Consider the following 8,669-nt stretch of genomic DNA (forward strand, 5'->3'; position numbering starts at 1 on the left):
GGATTCAAAATTATGATTTGAGAATTAGAGATTTAGAATTAAGGATTCATGATTCATGATAGGATAGGAGGAAAAAGGGATTGTTGCATGTTGTAATTCTCAAGGCTTTTGCTATTGTAATGCCAACCAAGTTTAATGATTAATATATGATTTGGGAGTTGTTGTTCATTCTTCTCATCTGAAGTAGCCCAGCAGCATCCGCTGGTGGCTAAAGGCCCAGCCTCTGGTGGATTACGCTGCTGTTGTGTATTATATCTTTACAATTGCTACCATGTGATGGTTTGATTTAATTCCTATTCCTTTGAATTACATTACTTTACAGTTTCATGTTTCTACAATGTGTTGTTATAGTATTTTATGAAATTGTTTTATTGCACAAGTTGAGATTGAATCGCGTGGCTTTTATTTTCCATCATAACAGAGATTATTAACCTCTCCAACATATATTGTTATGCTGTTCATTTCAAATGTAAAGCTTCGCTATTCATTTCAGACTTTGATATTCATTGCAGATTGTTGGTTATTCGATTCCATTAATTAGAGTTTGTTGTTCAGATTTATTAAATAGGATTCATTGTTTAATTCCTTTAATTACAGTTTGCAGCCTATTTAGTTTGCTGTTCATTTCTGATTAATTGCAAAAATTTTGCTTTTAAAGAGTTTTCATAATTTACTTTCAATAGCAGCTTTAGTTCAATTTATATTTCCTTTTAATTGCTTTAAAGCAGGACTATCAACTGTAGAGAACATTGGTTATTGCTTCCTCATTCCCAGATTGATTGTCTTGTTCCAGTTTGATTTCAATTGCATCAATCTCTAGAGGAATGAGTTATTGCTACTGTATCCTCGATTGATGGTTGTTTGAGTGAATGATTTAGTTCAGAACATTTCAGTTTCTTGCTGTTCCAATTAGATTTTATTTCCAGCTTTCATTTACTTTTGGATTTTAAGCACTATACTACAAAACATTACTCTTGAGTAAATAGCCGCCTCAGACTGAGTACACTCTTGAAATAAAAAGTCGTCCCTGGGTTGACAATTAATGTGAAGATAATTAGGAGTTAAAAAGACACCATTTTATCGCTCAACACAACTCCCCTTGAACATTGAATGCAGAGCTCACATATGGTGTCAAAATATTCCTTAGATATATCCCCTTTACCTACTATGTTTAATAGCTCCAAAGATTCTTCCCTCAGGGCCTGGAGAAAAATAATTTTCAGGATATCCTTATCCAAGTCACTGTGGCCAGACCTCTGGAGAATGTACTTAAAACAGTCCACATAGTCCTCCATATTTTTGTCCTTCTTCTGCATGAATTTAAAGATTTCTTCCTTAATATCCTGGGATTTACAGTAATCCTGATATTTTTCGAAGAAGGCCTTCTTCATATCATCCCAAGTAGAGATGGATTTTCCTCCTATACCCATAAACCATCACAACGATGTCCCTTTTAATGTAGCAGGAAAAATTTTCAACTTTTGAGCATCATCCACATAGTCATATTATCTGCAAATGATATCAAACTCGAATAGGAAAGTGTCTGGATATTCCGTGGAAATCCCATGGAAGTTTGGCAGCGCGGTCAGTGGAATAGGCTTCATTGGTGCATCACCCTTGATATCCCCAATTGGGAATTCGATTGAAGATGTTGGGGGTGCCATGAATACTTTCCAATACTCACTTGGGATTTCAATAGGTTCTTATTGTGTAACAACTGAGGGTTGTGGAATTTCAATAGCATGCCCGTGATCGCGAGGTGAATAAAATCATCTAAATTCTCCTTCTTCAATCCTTCGGTGGACCCATTATTCTGACCCTCTGCTGACCACTTCCTCCTTGTCTGATACTAAGGGAGGTGTTTCTGATCCCTCTGATGCCCTGCTTCCTGCTTCTTTTCTAGTTGTTAAAAGGGATACTTCCACCTTTGGAGGTTGTACAGGTTGTTCCACAGAATTCCCCTCGGATTTTGTGTGAACTTTCACCCTAGCAACAACTCACAAAGAGGCTTCTGATGCAGCTTTTGCAATAATCTCATGGATATATTTATTTCTCCCCAAATCCTTCCTTCCTTGCCTTTGGGGTCCTCCTCTGCCCCTTTTATTCGAACCCTTGTTCATAAATTTACTGGAAAGAAAAAACTAAAAGTCACACGGCTTAGGACCTGGAGCAGGGTGAAAAAAAAAAAAAAAACTTCCCTCCCCAGGATGAGAGGATGATTCAAAAAAAAAAAACAATAAAACAATGAATAAAACTAAAGCTCATGACCTGGAGTAGGGTAAGAAAACTCTTTCCCTCCCCAAGACAACAAAGTGGGTCTTTCAAAAATCAAAATAAACAAAACTACAGGAAACTTCTAAGCTCAGGACCTGGAGCAAGGTGAAAGATTGTTTCCCTCCCCAGGACGAGAGAATGGCCCCTATAAAATTAAAAAAAAAGTGAGAAAAGTAGAAGAAAAACAACAAGAAACAAAGCAAAATAAAAAATAACTACGCTGAGGACCTGGAGCAGAGTTGAAAATCCTTTCTCTCCCCAGGACGAGAGATCGATTCCAAGACCAATGTCGGTTATGTTCTTGCACCTTGATAGCCTCCCCAGCAACAGTGCCAAAATGTTGGTGTGCGAGTGTGAATGTTATAATTCAACCCTTTTACCACATTAATATGTCAATCGGGGTCATTTGTTATTGTAAGGATATCATGCACTACATATGCAGGGGCAATTTCATAATCCAACAATTGATCAGGGGTTCAATTAATTAATTAAACATGCAATCGGAAACGATAAATAGACTGTAGCAGCATGACGATTCACAACAGCACATTAACTCTCACAGCAAAAGGAAAATAAAATGCATAACTAAAACAATACACACATAAGAACATAGGCACAACACCTGATCAAGAGAGTAGGCCCAACTCCCTAGTCAGGGTTGTGCTTAATTCACAGATTCGCAAAGAAGATCAAAAAACTTGAAATTGCATTAATATCAAAAGTAATTGTTACATGGATTGAGAGCGATGGAGGCGTTTCTCGGTATTAGGGTTTCAGAAGACTGCGCTGCTGCGGCCCCTGAAGGTTTGCTCTGCTCCCGAATGGCCAGAAGCCTGTATGCTGGTTACTCAATGCTTGAAGCTTCCCTCTCGCCCTGGGTCGGATTCATTGAAGGGAAGGATTTAAATGATCCAAACGACAGCAAAAACAGTCCGGTGTGTTTCCCTTTCTTCTGGGCGCAGGTCGATTACCTCAGGGCGGCCCCAGCCTCTCATCCAGAGGTTTTCACTCTAATTCAACCGATCCTCACCCAGCCTTGTCTTGATGCGTTCCCCTCCATGATCGCATTGCTCAGGCATGGCAGATCCGTTTGCGTCTATGGAATACAGAGGCGCATAGTTTCCATGCCCCATTCGGGTAAGCCGAGGTTCCGATCGGACGAGCTAGGGGCGATTTCAAATGACAGGGTCGAAGATCAAGTTTGGGGGCGGAATATGAACCTGGATCCTCGATGTTTAGAGACTTCTCTGCTCTCGGCTGCACAGATCTGGGCCTTTCTCACCCTGACACAGCGTTTTAATAGAGGAATCACAGATCCCTTTGCAGCAGATCCGCGTGGGAGCAAAAAATACCTCTGGCAGAAGACTTCTTCTCACTTGCGGCCTCCTTTGCGTCAAGAGCTGGAAGATGCAAAAGACTCTGGCCCCGTGCTGCTCCAGAAATCTTCTGACAATTCCTCTGCCCCCTTTCAGATTCAAATAGCACAGATATTTGGAAAAACCATTTTGCAATGGGTAAACCCTACAGATCTGGTGCAGAACCTCAAAGCAAATCTGGAGCTCAGACTGGGGATCCTCTCAACCCTTCAGAGACTTATTTTCCAAGGTAAACAGCTCAAAGATCCTCTTCCTCTCTCTTTTTACAGCATAAAAAGCAACAGTTCTTTAGTGTTTTCCTTTCACTTGAGAGGTGGAGCTGCAGGGCAATCCTCTTCTGCTCCTCCAAACTCCTACAAAGATGTAGTCCGCTCTGAGATTCCCGCAACCCCGGAACTTCCCAAACCCAAACCTTTTTTGGTTGATAAATTGGAGGAAGTTCCCTCGGTTGAGATCTCCTACCCTGAACTTGCAGACGAAACCCAAAAATTTGCTGAAAGGGCCATCATCTGCAGATTCAATGGGCTCTGGCCATGCTCAAAGGATCTTTATGACTGGATCAAGGACAACTGGACCGACCGTTGCAAGGTTTATTTCTGTGCAAAGGGATATTTTATAGTGCTGTTCGATAACCTCGAGCACTACGAAAATGCATTAGAAGAAGGCCCTTGGTTCATGGGTTCAGCAGGCCTCTTCTTAACTCCATGGTTTCCAGACTTTGACCCAGCTTCAGCAGCCATCACTAAAGCTCCTGTATGGATCAGACTTCCAAATCTCCCAATACACCTGTGGCGCACAGAAGTATACAGGCAAATAGGCAATACCTTGGGTTGCTTTTTAATGGGAGATTACAAGAGGGAACGGCAAGGTCTCTATACATATGCTAGAGTATGTGCGGAGCTTGACTTAAGCAAGGGATTGCCAGAGTATATCAATCTCAAGATCAATGACTTTGTCTGGACCCAGTTTCTAGAGTACGAAAACACTGCCTTCCGATGTCGCCATTGTCACCTAACAGGGCACCTGCATAACTCCTGCCCTTCGCTGACAGCAAGAACGAAAAAAGGCATCTTCGCAAAATCCAAGCCCAAGCGTTGGGCTCCCTATCCACCGCCGCCAGCTGGGAGCACTAGCTCCCCAAGTATGGAGAATGAGGAAAGCGATTCAGAACCAGAACAGGCGCCTCAGCCGATGGTTCCACCCACGGACACTATGGGGCACACCCATGTCACAGCAAGCTCCCAGAAACGAGCCCATGAGACTTCATCCTCTGAATCAGAGAAGGAGTTCCCGAAGATAGAAAATTCCAGTCTTCAAGTTGTTCTAGCTCATTCTCCCCAAGATGGCTGGACAAAAGTCAACAAAAAGAAAGGGAAAAAACATTGTGTTGTAGTCACTGACCCTCTGGGGTAAAAGCCTGTTAGTCAGTCTTTTCTCTCAAATTTTTTGATGTAGCGCTGAGTTTGTATCTTTCCTACGGGACCGAGGTTGATGAATCCATCATTTCCGGTCTGTCGGTCTTCTGCTTTTCCTGTCTGTACTATATTTTTCATAATAGATTTAGTCTTTACCGATAAAAAAAGAAGAAGTAATTGTTACATAACTCAAAGATTTCTCTCTAGCCCGACTCCTAGCTACAAATCTCCTTTTATACAATTACATCCAAACACCATGGAGGTTGTTTACCTAAAATTACATGATAGTTGTAACAACAAAACTGAATCAAAAGATAGACAAAAATAGATCTGCGACTATTGCACTATAACCACTACGGGTTAACAATAGCGCTACCAGCTTTGGTAATGAATCTAGACCCCGTGGCTCCAAATATGTGCAATTAACGATATTATCATCCAATCAGTGATGATTCCTCAGACTTAAACACAAATGACTAAATAACTTGTGAAACATGACAAGGGTTATACTTGTAGGGCTTTTAGGCACAAAATAGATGGTATGAAAGTATAATTAGCAAGAAAACAAGGTAAAGAGAAAAAAAACAAGGCAATTTTGGCTCCCAACACATAATATGAAAATAACTCATATTTAAACATATGAAAATTCCAATTAAGTCAGGTAATTCCACTTAACACCCGACAATAGATTGGGCTGAACCAAATCTCTCTTTCAACCAATCACCCCCCACCATATTCTAACCATGAATGTGGGATCATAAGGTTTAAAGAAAAATAAAACAAACTAGGGCTTCCAGAGGCAAAACTACCTCAACCCTCAAGCATAGTGATCTCAACTATATGGCCTAGAAATCAATAACATCATCCAAATTGGTCTCTACTCAACCTATCCAGGGCTCTAGGAACTAGTAACTCAACCCACAGCCTCTAGGAACTTGATTTGTTTCATGGCTCCAGAGAATTTGTCCTAGGCCATAGGCTCTAGGGACTAGTAACTCAACCCAAGACCTCTAGGGAACCCAAGTTGTTTCAAGTCTCCATAGAATTTGTCCCAACCCACAGGCATATGAAACCTACTAACTAATCAGAAAAGAAAATTAGGAATCCACTACATTATGTCTATATAGGAAATGGCAAGGAAAGGCTGAAAACATTGTTAATCTAGCTGAATATCTATGCCAATGAAAACACATAACCAAGGAACTACATGCATATACCATGCATCCAAAAACCAACAAGGAGATCACACATGCAACCTATTAACAACAAAGTAAGCATGGTGTAGTTGTTGATCCAATTGTCTTCTTGCACTTCCTTATGTTCCTTTACTTTCCCTTCTTCAAATCCAAGTGAATGCTAGAGTGCTCCAAGAATACTCTAAGTGTGCAAGAGTGTATGACAAAATGAACAAAAACTCTACTCAAAACTGTCAAAAAGTTGTAACGACCCAAAATCTAAGCCAAAATTTGTAATGACCGAAAGCTGTGAATTGTTTCTCTAATGCCTTTTTATCATTGATGTCTCCCTTTTCTTCATTTTCCTCTAATTTCCCTTGCATGCAAATTTGTGTCTCTTCACCTTCCTTTTCCCCTATTTTCCTTTATTTTCATAATTAAATGCCATTTATTGCCTTCTTGCCTTTGCCAATTTCCATAGCCATTCTTAAACCAAAAGTGATTCCCACTATAATGTTTACCCATCATTCAACTTGGAATATGTGTCCCTTGACCTTAGTCTTATATTTTTACATGGGAAATCAACCAAGGGTTGTTAGAAACCCCTCATCCTTTAGGGAACACCATCCTCGATGTTCAATGTTGCTTATAACCAATAAAAGATGCTACCGATGGAGCTTTATAACACAACTTGATGCAATATTTACAACATACTACTTATTAGAGATTTATAACACAACTCATTACAGTGTTTACAATACACATATGCACATATAAATATAAACTATAGTGTACCTGGGGGGGATAGTATTGGGTACAGAGGGAGTGTTTTGGGAATATTTAGTGTTTTTTACAAACTCCTAACCCTCTAGACTTAGTAGCTAGCCTAGAAACAACAGTACAAAGAATTTTCTAGCTTTTCTATAAACAATAAATAAAATAAGAGAACAGAGAACCTACTTGTAGCTTCCACTTGTTCCTTATCTCCCTTGACCGATTTTGTTGCTCCTTCCCATACCTAAGCTGCTTGAGAAGTACCTGCACACAGACAGAAACAAGAACCCATCAAATCATATGATAATGATCTATTGATTAAACATAACATGGAATCGGATACATGATAAGCATATGAAAGCATCAAAAGACAATACAAACATATGGAAAAAGCTTTGAATACTTTATTAGTAAAAGGAAGAATTACAACCCAATTTGCCTGATTCAGCATCACTCCTCCAGTTCAATCCCATCCTCTCCTCACAAGCAAGACACTTTGACATCATTACAATACTTTCAATCAACTCAAATCTCATACCAACAACATCTCTCTACAATTTTCAGCCTCATGATCACATAGACGAGTGGTTCTTTTATAGGTGAATGAAGGAGGTTATGCCATCAATGGTGATAATGAATGCCTTTATAAATTTAGAAATTAGTTCCATGTAAGAAGGGATAGGGGATTGATGTTTCTTAACTTCCTTCCTCATCCAAATGCAAACTCAAAGGAGTAGGTGGCATTGGGAAACTTCTAGAGGCTTCCAATGGATAAGGAATCTTTCAACCCTCATGGAAATTTGCTCAAATTCACCCAGCTCGGGCCAAAGAGGGACCAAGTGCGCTACATAGCACCCTGACATTGTACTGATCTTCTTAGAGGCAGTTTTTGGATGTTTTCAGTGATGGATCTTCTTGGGAAAAGAGGAATTCTAATGTTTAACTTCTTTTAGGGCATGTAACAACTGCATTAGGGGTTGATGGGCCCTAATAGTATCGATCTATAACAGTTTCCCCCTAAAGCATGAAATCGTCAATATATATGTCGAGTGAAATGCTTTATCACGAGGAGAGGAGGTTTTGAAACGGAAGGTGACCTGCATCAATTACAATACATATATCATGATAATTTTATTTTTCTCATGAACTAGCTGAGGGAAGGCATACCCATTCTCAGCTTATAAACTTTCATTACATGTACAAATATAGTCGTCTACAGATATAGACCCATGAATGGTTGACCATGAATGTAAGGCCATTGTACATTTGATTTAGTACTCTTGAAAATATCACAACCTGGATGGATGAAACTAGATCCGGGGTCTTCAATCTCGTTCAATCTTTTGCTCAAGTACAAGTCTAACCATGTGAATAGATGTTCTGAAGTCGAACATGGAAAGACATCGTCTGATTACCAGCCAATGATGTAAGTCGTTAACAGACACGAGAGGAATCACCAATAATGATAATGACCCTCAAGTTACTACAGTATATTTTGCATGGTGTGAATAAATGATTTGATGTCGAACACCATACAAAGTCTTTTGGTCGAAGGCTAGTGATGTCAACTTACCGCCGGAAGCAAGAAACTATCCATTGATGTATGAAAGCTTCAAGGTACTGAAGGGGTGTTTCTAAGTCAACTTCTTGGATGA

The sequence above is a fragment of the Pinus tabuliformis genome, chromosome 2_2, assembly GCF_031772625.1.
Source record: "Pinus tabuliformis cultivar Carrire ecotype Pingquan chromosome 2_2, CPIR1, whole genome shotgun sequence".
Lineage (NCBI taxonomy): Eukaryota > Viridiplantae > Streptophyta > Pinopsida > Pinales > Pinaceae > Pinus > Pinus tabuliformis.